This window comes from Sus scrofa, chromosome 4 (assembly GCF_054392235.1).
Source record: "Sus scrofa isolate SSC_HxYL_T2T_F1_AM1 chromosome 4, Sscrofa_HxYL_maternal_Yorkshire_Landrace_v2.0, whole genome shotgun sequence".
NCBI classification, from domain to species: Eukaryota; Metazoa; Chordata; class Mammalia; order Artiodactyla; family Suidae; genus Sus; species Sus scrofa.
Window position 1 is genome coordinate 113,415,986 of NC_139386.1, and position 19,608 is coordinate 113,435,593.

Here is a 19,608-nt window from a genome sequence, read left to right on the forward strand (position 1 = left end):
AGATCAGAAAGACTAGCTATTATCTTCATCTCTAGTGCACTAGCCCTGTGACCTTGGGAAAGTCACTAGGTCACTGTGTTCTCACTTAAATTGGGGGGATAACAACTCTTGTCTTTGAGCGACTGCATCTGAAGGTGCTGAGCACACGTGCCCAGTGACAGGCCTGACTTCCTCTCCTTGTCTGTGCCAGTTCAGCCCAGGCCAGTCGGCTCCCTGCCCCCAACACATGGCTTGCTCGCTCCTGGCTTCATGCTTCTCCACCGAGAAAGGGAAACCTGTTCAAACCAATTCAAAGAAAAAGAGGGCTCTCAGGAAGGATACGCAGGGGCATGAGGGAGGCGGGGTACTGGAGGTCTGTCCCCCTAGGTCCTCTCTCCATCTGTCTGCACTCTGTGTCTGTATTATGTTGCCTTCTCCCTCTGATTCTATTCCCCCAGCCCTGGTGCTCCCTGCAGATGGGCTTTCTTGGCACAGCGTGCACGTGGTAGGGAAGGCCATGCTCCCTCAGTCCTGGTGCTAGAAACCAACTGACCCCTGAGTCCCAGCTCCAAACCTGTGGGAGAGGGAATCTGCTCTGTGTCTCGTGCCTGATTTGCCTCCTGTCCCTCCAGCCACCACTCAGATCCTTCACAGGGTTATCTGCCAGCAGCCCCCTTTGTTCTCCTCGCATGCTACCTCCTCAGGTGGCCAGGGGGAGCTTGGCCACTCCCATGTCTTCAGTGACCACACTGACAATTCCCACATTTATAAATGACCCCAGACCCCTCATCTGAGCTCAAGACCCCCAAATCCAGTGGCCTGCTTGACTTCAATTTTTGTCTCAAAGGCACTTCTAATTTCATTCACACCAAACAAAGCCTGTGCTCTTTCTACCCCACTCCATCCCGTGAGGTATTTTCCCAGGTTCCACACCGTCATTAGCCATCCAGGGGAGCTCTCTGGCACCTTCCCCTCCTTCTTTCCCTATATCCAACCCACCATCAAATTTATAGATTTTACTTCCCAAATATCTCTTGATTCAGTTCTCTCTCCATCTTCCTTGACACCCCCCTTATTCCAGCCACCATTATCTCTTGACGAGATGACTACCACTACAGTTTCTTAAATAGTCTCCCTCAAGCCACTTTTGCCCTTTCTCTCATATTCTGGGCATTCTTTATATTGGGCCAGAAGGAAGTTTTGTTTTGTTTTGTTTTGTTTTGTTTTTAAAGCAAATTAGATCAGGTCTTTGCTTAAAATTTAACTCTTCACTGAATTCCTCATGGGTTTTGGTTTGTTTGTTTTGATTTTGTGGGTTCCCCCCCCCTTTTTTTGGCCATGGCATACAGAAGTTCCTGGGCCAGGGATTCAGCAGTGACTATGCTGAATCCTTAACCTCTAGGTTACCAGGGAACTCCTTCTCGTGAATTTGGAATAGCCATAATTGGCCTAAATAGAATTATAATTTATCAACTATTCTTAAACCTAAAATCTGATATCCTTACATCCTGCCTTTTCTGGCCTGCCTGTCCCTCCAACTTCACCTTTTGGGGCTCTCTTTACTTTCTCCATTGCTGCCACACAGAGTTTCTTTTAGCCCAAGCTATTGAGAGCAAAGTTGGTGGGAAAAAATTTCTAAGCAGGCACCCATATTTTTTATTATTATTGTTTTTGCTTTTTAGAGCCACACCCGCAGCATATGGAGGTTCCCAGGCCAGGGGTCCAGTCGGAGCTACAGCTGCTGGTCTACGCCACAGCCACAGCAATGCCAGATCAGAGCTTTGTCTGCAACCTACACCACAGCTCACGGCAATGCTGGATCCTCAACCCACTGAGCGAAGCCAGGGATCAAACTCTCAACCTTGTAGTTCCTAGTCAGATTTGTTTCTGCTACGCCATGATGGGAACTCTTATATTGTTGAACCAGCCAGGCCTTATGCTGGCTTCCTGTCTTCCTTGGCCTTTCCTTGGCCTTGTTTTCAATTTCTTGGAAGTGGTGATCTCCCTCCAGTGTTGGGCCTCTACCCAGAAAAATCATACCCTCCTTCCCCAATCTGTTTAAATCCTACTCAGCCCTCTGCTCTCAGCTAAAACACTGCTACTTCAAGGGAAGTCTTTCTTTATCCCCCAACTTTGCTGGGTCACCTTTGTCAAACACTCTCAGCATCCTGCCCTGTAACTATCATCCAGAGTACTCAATTATCACAGTGGAATTTTATAATTTCATCACCATTTCATTAACATCATTCTCTACCAGAATGTGGTTTAGATGAAAAGAGGTCATGTCTATTATTTCTCACCATTGTTTTCTCACCGTCTCGCACTGTGTCTTACCTTACTAGGAATTCCGTAAAAATGTGTTGCACGCGTGAATGTCCCAGCCTGGCATAGGTCCATGCCTGGCCTTTCACCTGAAGCCATAGAGGTTGGAATCTAAGGGTAAGTGGATGAGTCTTTCAGTTTCCCACGGACAAGAGGTGCTGACATGACTGGGAAGTTGCCCTATAAATTAAAGTTTTTAGAGTCTGGGTATCACTCTAGATTTTCAAGATGTATAAAATAGCCGGTAGGAGAATAAAGAGAATATGATAAAAATTGGACTCGAAGAAAAGGACCCGTCATTCTTCATGCCCATTGGTACGATAATGGTTCATTCACTCATTTATAAATATTTGTTGCACATCTACTGTGGCCTGGCATATAGTAGTCATCTGCAGCAAGTGGGATGCTTCTAGAGGCCATACAGTATGACCCACCATTCTGGATTTGTAGATTTCCCAGCTGACAAGATTTTGTCAGCCTGATAGTTAAGAGTATATTCTTTCTGTGGTCCTGAATTCATTTTCTTCCAAATTCTGAGCATCTCTCTCCAATAGCACCTTCAGTCCCATAAATGGCACCCTGCTGCACCTCCAGGCTCTACACTCTGAGCATCAGAGACAAAGGTGAAACTGCCACCCACTCAAACGTCAGACTGAAAACCGCTTCCTTGTAAGTCCTTGCTCAGGGATTCTCTAGGAGTCTGTGTGGAATGAGGTTTCCACTGGGGCCACCAAATTTCCTTGCTCATGGAAAAAATTGTGGGAGGGAGGTGGGGGAATGAAAAGAGGAGAGAAGGCAAGAAGGTGGAAGGCAGGTTTCTTTATTCCTGACCCAGGTTGAGCTGTCCCCACACCTCTGCTCACTCTTGCAATTTTGACTCCAATAAGAAACCTTCCTTTGGAGGGAAGATGCTCAGAGCATGTGGCTTTTCTTCAATGGTCTCATTTGTCTTCCCTGACTGAGGTGAACATCTGTTGAACCAAACTGATAACAATAGGGGAGCTGTTATTGACACAGAGCAGGGTTTGTCATCCATCCAGATGCTTAGGAGTGTAGTCTTGGGGATAGTTCCTGGATGGTGGGGAAGAAAGAGCCAAGTGGGTAGGCTGGGTGGAAATCTTAGCTACTCAGCCCATTAGCTCTGGCTGCTCCCCTTTTTGCTTGTCACTTTCCATTTGTTTTCCCTTTGTCTTTAGTCAATTCATATTACCCTGCCTTCCTATCCAGGCGTGATGTTACCTGGTACCATTCCAACTCCGAACCTTGCCTGCGTATTAATCTTGACAATGCACCTGTGGTTTCTCTCATTCTTACTTCAGCTGCTGATCCAAACGATCCCATCTGTGCAATGTGTTGGTTTGTTTATATCAAAAAAAGAGTTGGGAGCAAGGCACACTGATTCATGCTTCCATTGACCACTGGTCAAGGAAAGCAATTTGTTAGGTAATTGATAGGCACTTGAGGGGAGCCACCAAATTTGTCCTATGGGCCGTCAGTGTGTGTGTGTGTGTGTGTGTGTTTATTGTGGAATGTCTTCCAAGTGCTTACCTTGCACCAAGAGTTAGTCAGAGCTGACAGTCCTGGGACCTGCTCTGTGTACCTTTTCTCTTAGAAAGCATTTCTCAGTGTGGTGCCCAGAACACCTAAATTGGAGTCTCCTGGAAGGCTGGGGTTTGGGGGAGGAGGGTGGCGGGCTTGCAGAAATGCAGATTCCCAGACCTCCACTCCACAGACTCAGGGAATGTGAGTATCTGGGGTGGGGCTTAAGTCTCTGATTTTAACAACCCCTCAGGTAATTTTGACAACCACTCGGATGGAGAATGGGCTGCAGCAAGATGTAGAGCTGAGGGGCAGGGGTTTGCCAACCTCAGCATTCTTGCGTTTTGTGTGGGATACCTCTTGGCTGTGTGGGACCCTCCTGCGCATTACAGGATATTTAGCAGCATCCTTGGCCTCTACCCACTAGATGCCAGTAGCACCCTCTCCCACAGTTACAGCCACCAGGAGTGTATCTTGACATTGCCAAGTGGCCCCTGCAGGGCAGAATCACCCCCAGTTGAGAACCTCCGATGTAGAGGAGAGAGCAGAGAAGCTGCAGTTGGACCCAAGGAAGTTCAAATCTGAGCTCTGCACTGACTAGCTGTGAAGCTTTAGGCAAATTACTTTGCTCCTCTGAGCCTATAAGATCTGGGGTGAGGAAAATGATAATGCTGGCCTCACAGCATTGCTGGGATGACTACAGGCTGATGCTCAGTGAGGGCAACCTTGTGTCTTCCCTCCGGGGGAGGCTAACCGCTCTTGATGGCTGGTGTTTGGGCTAGGTTGGGAGACAGAAAACCTCTGCTTTCTGGGGCCAAGGAGGCATCAGTTGGCAGAAGAGAAGAATCAGTAAGTAGACTGAAGGCAGTTGTAGTCTTAGGAAGGAGCACCAGAGATCAGAGTGGGAGACAAAAGCCGAAGAAGCCCTTGGTCGTGCCCAGGCACCCAGCATTGACTCCTGCCCCACTGGCTGGGGGCGGGGTCGGGGAGTGGCCATGAACCCTCGCACTGCCCTGTGTGTGCTCTGCAGGCTTCTGGCATCCTTGACCCATTTAGTGGCCCGGTGTGCACTCCCAAGTTGCTGATGGGCTTGCAGGCCCCTGGTCCCTGCCTGTGCTTCCTCCTACCCACTCCCTTCCCTTGCCCAGCTACAGCCATGCAGCTGCAGACCTCAGGGTTCCCGGAGCCCCTGGCCTTCTGGCCTGCAGTCTGTGGGGCGCAGGAAGGCTGCATTGTAAGAGGAGTATTTTTAGCTGCCCTAGCCCCCATGCCTATTTTTAGCTTGGCCGTGCTCAGTGGGAGGGTGGCAATTGGCTCTTGACTGGCATGCTGCTCTGCCAGTCCAGCCAAGTTGGCTCGGCTTCAGGGGGGATAATTACAGTAGTAAATTCTGGATTTCTCAGCACAAGCTTCACCAAGGCAGCAGTCAGCACCATTCAGGGAAGTTCATTTTCCCTGCCTGGGATTTGAAACCCTCTGGTACCGTAATGCTCCAAGACTAAGGAATAGAAAAGGAGTCTAGGCTTGCAGGATATATTGAATAGCCAAGAAGGGAGACAGCATGAAATGGAGACCCAGACAGAGAGAGACCCAGGGACCCTAGTAAAGAGAGCAGGAGCTAAATATGGACACCAGCTGACAAAGACTGAAGTTGGGGAAGGTTTAGTGATGAATCTATGGAGACAGAGGCTTGGACCAAAAGAGTAGAGAGTAACAGAAAAAGAGAGAGAAGAGAACAAATACACAGCCAGCCGCAGCTGCCTGGCTTATGGAAGGTTCCCAAGGTGTTGAGGAATGTTCTGGAATCCTTACTGCATTAGCTCTTTAAATGTTTGCACCACAGTACCTGGGTTGTCATTGCTATTTTTTTCTGAGGGGAGAGTGAATGGTTAAGCATCTTGCCTAGGATTACAGCAGTGGTGAAGCAGGGACTCAGAGCCCACCACAATCCAGCATGTTCACTGCATGGAACACAGGATAGAGGACTAGGGGCGAGATAGGCATCAGACTGCTGCAGTCAGCTGAGCCCAAGAGGCTACTACCTTGTCTGTTTCCCTGGGAAGACAGCCCTCTGAAATGGGCACCATTGATCCAGGTGTCAGGACTAAAGTACAGCACTTCCCCCAAAATGTGTGTCACGCTGATCGGGTCTCTGTGCCACTGCGGAGGCTGCCTGACAGGCCTCATATCAGCCACTAGATGATCACAGCTCAGCCGTTTCACTGTTTGGAAATACCAGCTCCCACCATGTCATTAAGCTAATTGAATGGGTAACTTTTCTGAGGACAGAGGTGGGGGCTGAGGGGAGCAGGAGATCGCAGCTTTGGATTCGCTCCTTGTCATTCACATCCTGACCTGACACTGCCCATGGCTCTCCTCTGTGACCACTAGGTCCCCCAGCCCTCGCCGAGGGCACTGGATGATAAATGCTATGCATGGAGAGGAGTTATTGTAGCCAATGTACTTTGCTACAGAAAATCTCAGCCCCTGATGGGAGACCCCCAGTTCATCTTTCTACATTTGTTGAGGCCTTAGCCAACAGAGGCAGCAAGAAAGCTGTTTCCAACAACCGGGGCCTGCCTTGGTAGACAGCAGTCATAAGTCATGCCTTCTGCTCCTGCCTCCTCCCCTTCCACCCCCGCATAGCCATCTGTCTCCATAAATCTCTGGAGCAGGTAGAGATTTATACAGAAGCTGTGGCTACCTCTGTCTGTGTGGCCCCTGATTGCCTCTGACACCTTCAGGAAGAGATCCATGGACTTACATTATCTTCTATTGTGTTTGATCATATTATACTTCTAAATCAGAATATATGAAGAGTCAGGCTAGTGCTTACGGGGCAATGTCAGGAGAGGAGGCAGAGAATGGAGACCAGACCTTCCACCGATCTGGAGGTGGCCTGGGAGAGGGAGTATGTGGGCACCATTTCTGAGGCCTGATGTGCTGGCAAAACAGCAGTGTCATTTATTGCTATTGTGGGACCCTTTGTGGGCTTGCTGTCACCATTGAAAAGGGCAGATGCATTTGAGAACCTCTGCCCTTTGGGACTGATGGGGTACATGGAAAGGCAGGATCTGTGGATGCACTGGAATAGTGAACCTGTTATTGAAGCATTAAACCACTTCGATATAGCTGGTGAATAGTATAAATGGTTGGGACCATAAACCTCTATTTTGCGTTGCCTGGAGTTGGCCACAATGTGGGTCATGAGGTCTGGGACGAGTGGAGAGTAGATATGGGGATTCCCAGCAGCTGCTGAGCAAACAGAGACTGTGGGGCTGTACACAGCCTCCCCCCGACCCCCGCCCCTGCTCCAGGGTGGCCCAGCATTGATGGGGCTTTGCAACAGGCAAGGCTGGTAGCAGCATGGCCGGGGGACAGAGGTCAGGGGTCTGGATCAGGGCCATGTGGGAAGTGTTGACCTCAGGAAACACCTGCACCAAGCTCCCCGCCCTGGGGACCTCCTGACTAGCAATTGAGTAGAAAAATCACAGGAAGAGTTTGATGCAGCCCCTACAGCCCATCACAGTCAGGGCCATCACTTAGCTAGTGACAGCTGCATCAAACAAAAGATCACACCAGCAATTTTTAAAAATCACAAAACGAACAGGATATTATTAGCATGGTTTGATGAGTAGCCTGCAGGACAACTTGCACCACTTGGAAGGTGGTTTTAGTTAGAGAACAACAGGGAATAGATCTAAAATTTTTAAATTTATTGACTTATATTACTATACTGGTGATTAAATATTTTAAGTATTACCCTTGCCCAGATGTGTACACTCCAAGTCCAGGAATAGTTTTAAGGTCAAAACAGCAGACACAAACCCAGTGCCTGGAGGCTGCAGTAATGACCATCAAGCAGGAAGCAGGGCCCCAGAGAAGGGGGTAGAAGCAGGTGGTTACAGTCAGAGAAGACTTCCTGGGAATTTGGAGTCAGGCTTGGAAGGTCAGCAAGAATGTTGTGGGGCAGAATCTTGTGTATGTGGGGCACGAGGGAGCAGGCACCTGGCATAGGGCACCTCCCCCTCTCAGAGGGCAGAGCTCAGAATGTGGGAACTTAGGTCTACCAGAGACTGCACCAGACAGTGACTTCCAATGGCCCTTAGAGACTGGAGAGAGAAAAACTGCCTTTGAATCCTTGAAAGCCTGGGAACAATTAGAGTGGTTACTGTCACCATAAGGAAGGAAATGAGAAGAGGGAGATAGTGAGAGTCTTAATTAATAGTTTCTTGTGGCTTATGCCTGCTTTGATCACATGGCTGATGTGGCCACAGTCTGTTACAAACTTCATTAAGTTTACTGGCCTGCCAGGGGCCTGCCCTTTCTCTCATCCTGTCAAAAATAAATAACTCCGGTGGCTCAGCTGATCCCTTCTAAGCACAGCCTCAGACAGGGGGCTGGTGGTGGACACCTGAGGGGAAGCCAGGGTGCATCCCAACCAGGGGAAACCAGCACGTCAAATGGCTCTCTCCAGTGTGCCATTCAGATGCTTTCGAAGCCAGGCTACCGAGAAGAAAGGAATTCAAAGTGCTTATGCACACCCATGAAGTTCTGGCCTAGAGTTGAAAGTGAACCAGATAATGTGGGCCCAAGACTGTATCCAGACTGGCTAGATGGTAGAGCAAGCAACAGTCGTGACAATCATGGAATCTCTGCCTTGGAAAGCATCGGAAAATCATCTCCTCCAGCTACCCTTTCAAAGAAGAAGCTGGAGTCCCTCCTGCTCAAGAGATTGCTGAGGCTATGCTTGAATTCCTCCAGTGACAGGGAGCTCATTATTCCAGAGGCAGCTCATTCCATCCTCAGAGAGTTCTTACTAACTCCAAAATCTGTTCCCTCTAGGCTTATGGTCCTAGTACTCTCAATTGAGTCAATAAGTTAAAAAAGACACAAACTAGTTTATTGTCACAAACCTCATCATATTTGAAGAGAGAGAGAGTCTGTGGTTCCAGGAGTTTTGTCTTAAATCTGGCTAAGAATCCTCAATTTCTTCACCAATTCTTCACATGATGTCAGTCTTATCTCCTTAAAGATGCCACTTCAAGAGTTGACAACATACTCCAAGTGCGGCTAGACCAGCACCAAGCAGGCCAGGACCATCTCCTCCCTTGTTGTAGACATTAGGCTTCTAATAGTGACCTTGGCCTTGGTGTCAGTCACACTACTCTGTAAATGAGCCTTCTGAGACTTACACATGGGCCAGTGATAATGTACTGTAAGGTGTGCTAGTTTATTAGGGCTGGGAAATGGCTTAATGGCATTGGTAAGGATAGTATTGCATGTCACTGACATGATAGCAGATAAACAAACCCCAGAGAGCTCTGCCACTTTAACTAGGGGATTGTGGCATAGTAAATGGATGATTATTTTTTCAGTGGTTTTAAATTATATTAATTAATTAATCCATTAATTGATTATGTCTAAGAGAATGATTTTAGGAGTGTGCCCGATCTGTGCAAACCAGAATTAACAGGTAACTTATTTGCCATCAGGACAGTCACCCAAATAATAAGCTATTAAATGCTCGTTAACATATAATAATTGGGTAAAGAATAACTAAGCAATTAATTAATGTTTAATGGAATTCATAGTAAATTAGATAGCAAGACTTATTAAATGCCAATTAGCCATACTAGCTACTGACACCTAAGTGATTCAACATACTAATGCTAATTAATTTCTTATTTCTACAAGCTTAATGACTTAACAAAAATGTATTTACATATTTAGAGATTCTTCAAGTCACCAGACGGCCAGCAATAAGAGCGGCTCTCTGCCTGGTGTCTTGGAAAAAGAGATTGAGGAAATTGATTAGTGTTTAATTTGGGGCCTCTTCTTAGCATCCCTTTTTTGTTTTTTAAGCTGTATTTCTCTTGGAGCCTTTTTTTAGAGGGGAAGAGTGTGCTGAGAGTTTATGTGGAGAGGATCCCAGGAGCACTGTAAGGGATGGGAGACTGAGTCAGAGAAGGGAGAGATCCTATAAAAAACATCTTAATGAGTAGGTTTCTGCTGAGAGCAGCCAAACTCATGTCCATGGCACCCACAGAGAGACCCTGTGAAGTTAGAGGTAGCGCTCCCCCCAGGGGACCAGAAAGCTTGCCTTACACTGGCCCCCGCCTTAGGTCCTCTCTGTCTGGTTCTGTCCGTCTGACCCCCCACCCCCCAACAAGTCGTCTGGGTGAGTTTAATGTGACTGTCCTTTGAGGACATCCATTTATTCTGTCACTTAAGTGTTCAGAGCCCAGCTGCCAGGAGGCCAAGACTACCTTGGCTGCAGGAACACTGTGACCAGGGCCCCTCAGGCCGCCAGGGCTCTTTATCTTCATCCTCCAGGGCTGTTCTCACTCATCCCAGACCGGCCTTCTCTGCATCAAACACATGGCCTTGAGCTCCAAGCCACTAGGACAACATGGCTCAGAAGTGCTCTCTGTTCTCAGCCTGAAAACCCAGGGAATGGATCCAGGCCCAGCAACTGACCAACAACTGACCAACCCAGGGCACCAGCACCATTGTGGCCAAGCTCCCAGGAGAAGAGTAGCTGGTTTTGGTTAGTTAATATATTTTTGTAATGGCTGACATTGAAAAAAAAATGCCTTCTGGAATAAGTAAGCATTTAAAAAAATTTTTATCACCGCACCTATGGCATGTGGAGCTCCTGGTCTAGGAATCAAATCTGAGCTGCAGCTGTGACCCACACCACAGCTGTGCAACACTGGATCCTTAACCCACTGCACTGGGCCAAGGATTGAACCTGTGCTGCCCCAGAGAAAATGCTGGATCCCCAGCCTGATACACCACAGTGGGAACTCCTGGAATAAGAAAGCTTTTTAGTGACTAATTAGTTTGGACTCTAAAAATATTGTACTCTATTGGTCCCATCATTCTTAACTCCACTGAATTGTATGGACTAGTTTATTTACTAGTTGTCTCATGACAACCTCATATGATGTAGGTATTATTATTCCCAATAAACAGATAAGGACACTGCAGTTCTGAGACTGAGTAAATTGCCAAGGGTTTTAATCTAATCTGTGAATGGTAGAGCCTGTTTTCAAACCCAGATTTGACTGACCCCAAAGTCCATATTCGTACATTCATTCATTCATTTGACATTACTATGTCATAGGCATAGTGTCATAGGCACTGCACTGTGACCTAGAGATGCAAAAGACCATGACACTGTCCCTGCCTTCAAGGGGCTACAGAAAAGCTCTAACAGTGAGAAAAGTGCTAGGGTAGAGAGAGATGCAGGGTCAGGAAGGACAGTGAAGCCTGTCAAGGGTGGAGGTCACCCAGAGGTGGTGACAGGCAAGTTCAGATCTAAACAATGAGTAGGCCCCCAGCAGGCAAAGGGGTGTGGGGGATGTATTTCAGGCAGAGGGAGCAGCTTGTACCAAAGCATGGATGGGAAAGCAAGCATGTGGTCTGACTGAGAGTGTGCATGGGGAGCTCAGATGTTGAGAGGAGAGAATATGGAGGGAAGCAGGGGGTGGATTATAAAGGGCCTTGCAGGTCTTGGTATGGAACTGGACCCATGTTTGTGTCACCTTTCCCGAAGGGCCTGAAGGTTTTTGACTCAGTTCTGGATTCTGTGGTGAAGGCTGTAGTTGGTTGGAAGAACTGTAGAAGCTGACACAAGGAGTACAAGAATTCTCCCTGAATTTGTAGGCCCTCTTCTTCATGTAGAGAGATGGTCTTTAAGATGTCCATCCATTGCAGATGTCCTGTCTGGCCACACATATCACAGGGAAAGAAGAGAAGACAAAAGCACGCTGTGGAAGAGCAACAACAATTTTGATACAAGTCTCGGTTCTGCTATTTACCCAATGTGACATTGAGCAAATTTCCTAAGCGCTCCTTCTTCTGTAAAATAGAAGACTGGGGCAGAGCTATTATGAGAATTAGATTAAATGTATATAAAGGCCTGACCCCTGGCAATAAATTCAATAGGTTTTAGTACCTTTCTCTACAGCCCTTCCAACATTCAGAAATCACAACGCAGACAGCCCAGCAATTGTCTACATGTGTTAACAGGAAAGATGTATAATTGCATCTTCAAATATTCAAAGACAATAATTATTTGCCTATTAAGTCTGCTCTTCTCCAGGTTAAATGCGACCTGTTCCCCAGTCATTCTTCGTATGATATGCTTCCTAGACCCTTACCATGCTGAACGTCCTCTGAATAATTTCTAATTGGGAATTGTTCCCCTCAGGTGTCTTGGCAGAAACTGAACCCAAGTCTGGATGTAGCCTGAGGAGAAGAGAGCATAGCTAGCCCATCACTGCCCTTGTTCTGGGATCCAGAATCCATTTGGAGTGGCCTCTTACAAGTACCTTTTGAGCAGCTGCATCTACGTGGAGGTACATGTGAGGTTTGTGACTGACTATAACCTTCTCATCCCCCTCATCTTACCCCCCACCCCAGGTCCTGCTCATTTAACCTACAAAACTGCCAGACCTCAAGGGAGGATCTGTCTGGCCATAGCTCAATACCAGGGCACGTGCTGGGCTTTTATGTAACATGGAGTCAGTGTGGTGTCATGGAAAGTGAGTCAACCATCAAGTTGGCTGCATCTGTGTTCAATGTCAGCTTTGAAATACAGGCAAAATACCCATCGGCAATTTAATTGATATCTTTGCACCTTAACTTTGCAATCTAAAAAATAAACATAGTAGGATTGTTGTAAGAATTAAATAGGTTGTGGATGGAAAAGTTCTGACACATGTAGACTTTCAAGAAATCTTTGCTTTTCTCTGTACCTTGCCTAAGGGTCTAGGACACAAAGGCAAAGCTCAGTTTCTCACCTAGAAGGGAAGTAGACCTAATTTTAATAAAATGTATTATACATGGTGATAGAGGTCAGCACAGGGGGCTGTGGGTTTAACATGTAGCAGGTGCTTAGTAAGCATTGGATGAACAAATACATATTTCTGTCTTCAATCCAGGTATCCCCAATCTTGTACTTATACAATTAATTTTGAAGAAATCTAAAAGTAAGGCTTAGCCTTTTTCTGGTTAAATTTATCCAATTGATTTTAACCCTGTTTCAGCCTGTTAGAATATTTTTAGAGCTGTTGTTCTCTCATATAATGCATTATCTATTATATTTAGCTTTGTGTTACCTAAAAGTCTGGCATCTCATCCAATTTATTTTAGGCATTTTGACCAGGATGGCAAGGAAGAGAGACCTGTGGCAACCTACTAGAGACTTCCCTCCAGGCTATTTCTTTGTGCCTAGCATATCTAGGCACTGAAAAAGCTGCTGGAAAAGCACTCTGTAGAGGCTTATAGAAGTCCCTTTTGGGGGCCCCAGCCTAGTGTATGGCCAAGCAGCCATAACTTCTAAGCAATAACAGCTCTCAGTCAGCATTCTGGTTAGACCATTAAGTCAAAGGGGTTGGACATGCCTCCTCCCATCACCATCAACTTGCAGAGAATTTTGTACTCTGCATCTCTTTAGGATTCATTTGCCACACTGCTGATAGAGGAATGCATAATTAAACTCACTATGATACTTGCCTAAACCCCTTCTAGAGTGGATTGCCTAAACACAAACTCCAAGCTTCTTAAACAGTACAAAAGGCCCTCCATGATTTGCTCCTGCATGATTCTCTGCTATATTTCCTGACATCCATTCTTCATAATTTAAGTTCTGGAAATCCTTAATTGGTCACACTTACTCACCTGATCTCAATGTTTCACTCCCATACTTTTGTTCATGCATCCTTCTGCATAGAATGCTTTCCCTCTGCCTGTTATGTCTGCCTGGTCTATTCTACTGAGTCTTCCAAACCAGGGGACAATTCCTTTGCCTACTGCCTGCATCTGGGACTGGGTTAGAAGGCCCTTTTAGGATCCCCTATACTCGTGAGCATAATCTATTATTGATGCACTTAGTACACTGCTGGTAACCACTAGTCCTCCTAGACTCAAAGTGCCTTGCACAGAAAGACCATGTTTCAGTTATCTGAGAATTTCCAGCTACTATCTTCAGGCCCAGTACGTGGTCAATGTGCAACAAATAAATGTTGAAGGGTGTGTGTGGGTGTTTTCAGAGCATTTCTACTAAGTTCTAATGATTTCCTTGAGAGTTAGAGAAGATTTTTAGGTGGAAACAGAGGCCTAGAGAAGTTGAGTGACTTAGCCAATCTCTTCCAGCTGGGATTAGAGTCTAACTCTACGTCCTGACCCATAATGTCCACCTATGGCAGTACTGCCTTCTTGCTTCTGTAATACCCAGAACTGCATGTATTTTTGGCCTTGGTTTACCTGGGGATGCTCAGGCACTCTTTTGGAGAGAGGAGGTGAATTTACTGGGATATAAATGACAAGCCGCTGAGTTTATCTCTCTTAATCAGAGTTGAACTCTGCTTTTACCCTAATGGAGACATCCTGCCTTATCCTAGTGGAATGTGTCTTATTGCTAAGATTTAAGACACTTTGGCAGCTCGCACAGGAAGGACCACCAAGAAATGGATCTTTCGGTGACTGAAATCGCAAGGTATAGGTAACTGTCGTCTCTAGTTTCCTGCAGAGAAATTCTAGGTAGTCTTGAGGAGCTGGCTGCATGCTAGGCCTAAACGTTGGAGAACATGCTGGGGGACTGACAAGGGGGAAGAGAAGCATGAGCTGGGAGGAGAGAACCCTGGTATATGGCCTTTGGGAGTCGAAGTCAAAGGTTACACCCATCCCCCCAAAACATTTATGGAAAGATGGGCTACGGATGAAACCTCACCCCCTTTTAATCTAGGCTGCACCACAGATCTCTTAAGGATGCTGAGCATAAATAAACTGCCCTCTGTGGAGCGACAGTGCCCACACTTTCTCACGCAGATAGAATATTTATGAGGTGGCCCCTCGCATCTTCAAGGCAGGCTTTGAACTCAAGTTTCTTCCCATGGCAGAGCTTTTGATTACAGTCTGGGGCTGCTTCCAGCTTTGTCACTGGAGGCAGCTTTAGTCCTTCTTGTCCCTGGTCCTGATGTCAACCAGGAACGGGAGGCTGCCCTGGGGGCAGCTGGCCATTGCCTTCATGTAGAAAGCAGAGTTCAGGGCCCTTGGACTCCCAGACAAGAGAGTTCAAATGCTCAGCCCTGTATATATGGGGGGTGCCAGGCAGAAGGGAAGTCTGCTGTGACAATGAGGCAGCAAGAGCATATGGGGCAGAGCCTGTGTCGATCATTCAAAGTCCAGGGAATTACAGGGGACATTACGCTTGTAATTTCAGGCTGGCAGAGGCACCTCAGGGACTGGCTCTAAGATGAAGACAGATTGTTGGAGAACAGCGTCCCCGCTCCGTGTCTCCGCCCGCCCCCCACACCCACAGACCTCAGTGGTTGCCCAGTTCCCTGGTCTCCTGAGAGGTGAGTCACCTTCATGTCATAATTCAAGTGCTAATCTCCACATCTCGTATGCTGAATTTCTCCCAGCAGGGGACATTTCTGGGACTTACAAGTCGTGCTGGCAAGTGCACAGGGAGGCAGCTGGAGTGGGTGGGTTCACCCGTGTTCAGCCTTCAGCTTTATTCCTCACCCTCTTGGCTGACTGTGCCCACCTTATCCTTGTTCCTTACTTTTCAGCTAAGCCTCTGGTGATTGCCTCACTTTTGCCCCCTCCTCTCCCCCCACCACCCCCCTCTCCCCAAAAAGCCCCTTGGAAATGAACGAAGATTTCTTGGTCAGGACTGGGAGAGCTCCAAACCCATCCAGCCTCCTTGGAAATGCCACCACCTCTGGGGGTGGCATTTCTACTTGACGGGGTTCTTAGACTGGGCTTTGGACCCCCCAGTGTGTCTCCTGTTTACCAAAGGCACAGGACTGGGGTTTTCCCTGCTCTCCTCTCCCAAGTTCTGTCTTTGCACATGGCCCATGAGGCCCAGGAAGCAGTGTGATTTTATGATTAAGGAAAGAAACTTCCATTGTGTTTGATTTATTCATTCCCTCTCCCTATTATTTACTCCTTACTGCTTCAGTCAGCTTCAGTTTCCCTGACAGGTGTGGCCAACAGCCTCTTATGGGCTTAGATTCTTCAGATCACAGGTTGGATATGAAATGTCCTCGTGACTTGGAAGGAGAGGAAAAAGATGGAAGATGAAGTTGTGACTTGACATGATTAAACACTCCCCGAGGGCAGGACAAATGGGCGATTGGCCCTAATGTTTTTTAAAGGCTACTCCCAACCTGCCTATGGGCAGATAACCATCACACAACCTACAGGCAAAATGTGCAGCACCTTCTATGTTGAGAACGCATATGGAGATGGAAAGATGCTAAGGAGAGGGATGGGAAAGAGGCAGAGTGAGAAACTGGTTTCCAGGATCAGAATTGGCTTGTCCGTAAATGCCTTCAGGAGGAATGAAGAGGGAACTTTGGAGGCAGGGAGCAATGAGGATCTGAGCCCCTGGGGTCTCATTCATGGTCTTACCTAATATTTTCTGGCTGAGTGCTCTACACATGCTGTCCACAGGTTGTCTCCCATAAGCCTCACAAGCACTATCAAGAAAGGTATCATTGGGAGTTCCTCTCGTGGCACAGTGGAAATGAATCTGACTAGGAACCATGAGGTTGCGGGTTCAATACCTGGCCTTGATCAGTGGGTTAAGGAACCGGCGTTGCCGTGAGCTTCGGCGCAGGTCGCAGATGCGGCTCAGATCCTCCATTGCTGTGGCTGTGGCTGTGGCCAGCAGGTGTTGCTCTGATTCGACCCCTAGCCCGGGAATCTCCATATGCTGAGGTTGCAACTCTAAAAAGCAAAAAAAAAAAAAAAGGCGTCATCATGCTCACCTCCTGATGGCTTGTAAGGAGGTGATTTTGAGAAATATCAAGCCCCTCACCTTTGTGTAGACTTCATTTTACCACGTACTGAGTGTCTATTTTTTCATACTCATGACAACTCTGTGAAATAGTCAGGGAGGGAATGTCCATTTTATAGATTTAACTCTGCATTTCTGGAATCCCACTGTCTTGGATGCAGAAGAATATTTCCTCTTCTAGGAGTCTGCGGTTTAGGTGATGTTTTCCAAAGGGCAGGTAGGTAAATCCTGCAACAAAGATTCATGGAGCACAATGTCCAAAACCACAGAGCACTGCCAGAACCTCACATCCCCAAGAAAGGTTTGGAAAATTGAAGTTAATGTACTAAAACCAAGAGCATGGGAATTGGCCTCTCACGTTTCTCTAGGCAGTCTCAACTGCAGTCTCATTCAATATTTCCTACAGCCCTCTGACATAATGTGCGGACTCGGAAAGATAAAAGGGTGTCACCAAAAGACACAGAGCTACTAGGGCTGGGGGAAGACACGAAAGCAGATCTTTTCCGTTTTGGTGTAATTATTTTTCTACCTTGACATGCTGTTTCCTGAATAGTCAGAGGCCCTTATACTTACCAAGGCCCAATGTCATGAGTATAATGACTTTTGTCCCAACATGGCCAGTTACTGTGCTTGTCCCTTTATTCCTTCTTCCTTATCCACTGCTACCACCTCCCAGAGGTCCAGGGTCCTGGTGATGCCCCATTTTGCCTTGAGCCCTTTCTAATAGAGCTGCCTCTGCAGGCACCCCTCTCAGGTGGGCTACTGGGCCCTGGCTCAGCTCTCTGAGAACACACAGATGTCGACGCTGTGATCCAGAGCCTGACCCACTGGCAGCCACAATCAATACCAAAGTCTGAGCTTGGGTCCTTTTTTTTTTTGGTGTTTTTCTCTTTTTAGGACTGCACCTGCAGCACATGGAGGTTTCCAGGCTAGGGGTCCAATCGGAGCTGTAGCTGCTGGCCTATGCCACAGCCACAGTCACAGCAACGCCAGATCCAAGCCACATCTCTGACCTACACCACATGAGCTTGGGTCTTAAAGAGGCATGTGCTTCTGCCAACCCTGCCTCCCTCCACTGTAATTAAGCCTGGGGACTGGAGCTTTCAGGGCCGTACAGATGCACATCATCTGTGGTCAGAGATTGCTAAAGGATTTGATTGCTTTGTATTTGTTCTTGCTTATCAACACTGGGTTTTAAGACTCCAGATGTCTTTGGGGCTCAACCCTTGATTGCAAGTGGGAGCAAAGTAAAAATGAGACCAACTGCTTGGGAAGGAGGACAGGAGGCAATTAAAGATTAAGATGAGTAAATGGGAAAGACTGACGTCTTACCCTCTTGCCAGGACTAAATTAAACATCTGCCTTGCCTGAAGACTCTTGTAGTATCCTAGAGAAGAGTGAGGGGGTGGGAGAGAGGATGTTTTGTTATCAGTAGTGCTCTTCTAATGCTTTTCAGCTAATTCTCAGGCTTTTAAGGAAGGCAGCCATGGTATCTGTGATAATCCTGTTCTTGCTTTCCAGTATTTATTACTTTTACCAACTTTGGTAAATTATTTAACCTTTCAGTGACTTGTTTTCTTATCTGTAGAATGGGTATAATTAATAAAGCTGCCACCGTAAATGGTATCTATAACCAAAGGGTTTTTGTGTGAATTAAGCAAAATCGGAAAAGTGCTTGAAGTGGAGCTGGAACATAGTAAACATATAGTAAAATTTGTTATATTTATTATTACTTGTACGTCATGTCTTATTAGGTAGGGCTTTCAAAAATGGCGGTGATAACAGGAATCATTAGGTTGTTTCTGAAACTTAACGGGGCCATATCTAAGACGTTATAATCAAGTATGATGTTGACTATGAGTATGGGGCCAAAAGGAAAGAAAAGCTTCCTGAATCATCTTAGCGTGTATCTTCTATCCTCTGGAGCACGTATGACTAATCAAGGCCTTCTGTGCACTAGCTGCCTCTCGCTCACACAGTCTAATCAGCATGATGTCATCAATGCAATGGATCAGCGTGATGTTCTGTGGCCTGACTGGATGTTCCAGATCTCCTTAGACTGTATGATGACAGAAGGCAGCAGAGTAAAATAGGCTGGAGCAAAACTGAAAATTAATATGGTCTGTTCCGGGGAAGTGTGAGCTCTTTCTGATTCTGTTTCTTGGTTGGGGCAGAACAGAATGTCTTTGGCGTATACATTTGTTTGTATTACTTTTTAGATTCCACATGCAAGCAATATCATCCAGTATTTGTCAGATTCGCAGATATAGAAAACAAACTCCTGGTTACCAGTGGGGAAAGGGAAGGGGTGGGAATAAAATAAGGATGGGGGTTAAGAGATACAAGCTACAATGTATAAAATAAGTAAGCAACAAGGATGTGAAGTACAGCACAGGGAATTATAGCCATAATCTTGTAATACATTTAAATGAAATATAATCTATAAAAATATTGAATCACTATGTTGTATATCTGAAGCTAATATAATGTTATAAATCAACTATCTTTTTTTTTTTTTTTTTTTTTTTTTGTCTTTTTGCCATTTCTTCGACTGCTCCCGCGGCATATGGAGGTTCCCAGGCTAGGGGTCGAATCGGAGCTGTAGCCGCTGGCCTACGCCAGAGCCACAGCAACGCAGGATCCAAGCTGCGTCTGCAACCTACACCACAGCTCACGGCAACACCGGATCGTTAACCCACTGAGCAAGGGCAGGGACCGAACCTGCAACCTCATGGTTCCTAGTCGGATTCGTTAACCACTGCACCACGACGGGAACTCCAACTATCCTTCTTTTAAAAAAAGAATGCATTTGCCAAATCAGTTACAGCATACTCTATGCCTGAGACCTCATTGCTCTGCTCTAGCAAAGACGTTTGTCACAGCAGCTGGGGCTGGGCTGCCACTCAGTTGAGCCTGTGGGAGCCCAGTCATTCTCTAGAATGCATCCAGTT

At 46.7% G+C, this 19,608-nt stretch overlaps 1 protein-coding gene across 1 annotated transcript in view; it reads left to right on the forward strand.

The window, feature by feature from the left end:
- Nucleotides 1-12,058: 12,058 nt before the first annotated feature.
- Nucleotides 12,059-19,608, forward strand: part of KCND3 (potassium voltage-gated channel subfamily D member 3) — a 376,917-nt gene continuing 369,367 nt past the window's right edge. Inside the window, exons 1-2 of the mRNA XM_085023632.1 lie at nt 12,059-12,217; nt 15,074-15,209. The gene's annotated coding sequence lies outside the window, so the exon portion shown is untranslated. The remainder of the gene's footprint in view (nt 12,218-15,073; nt 15,210-19,608) is intronic.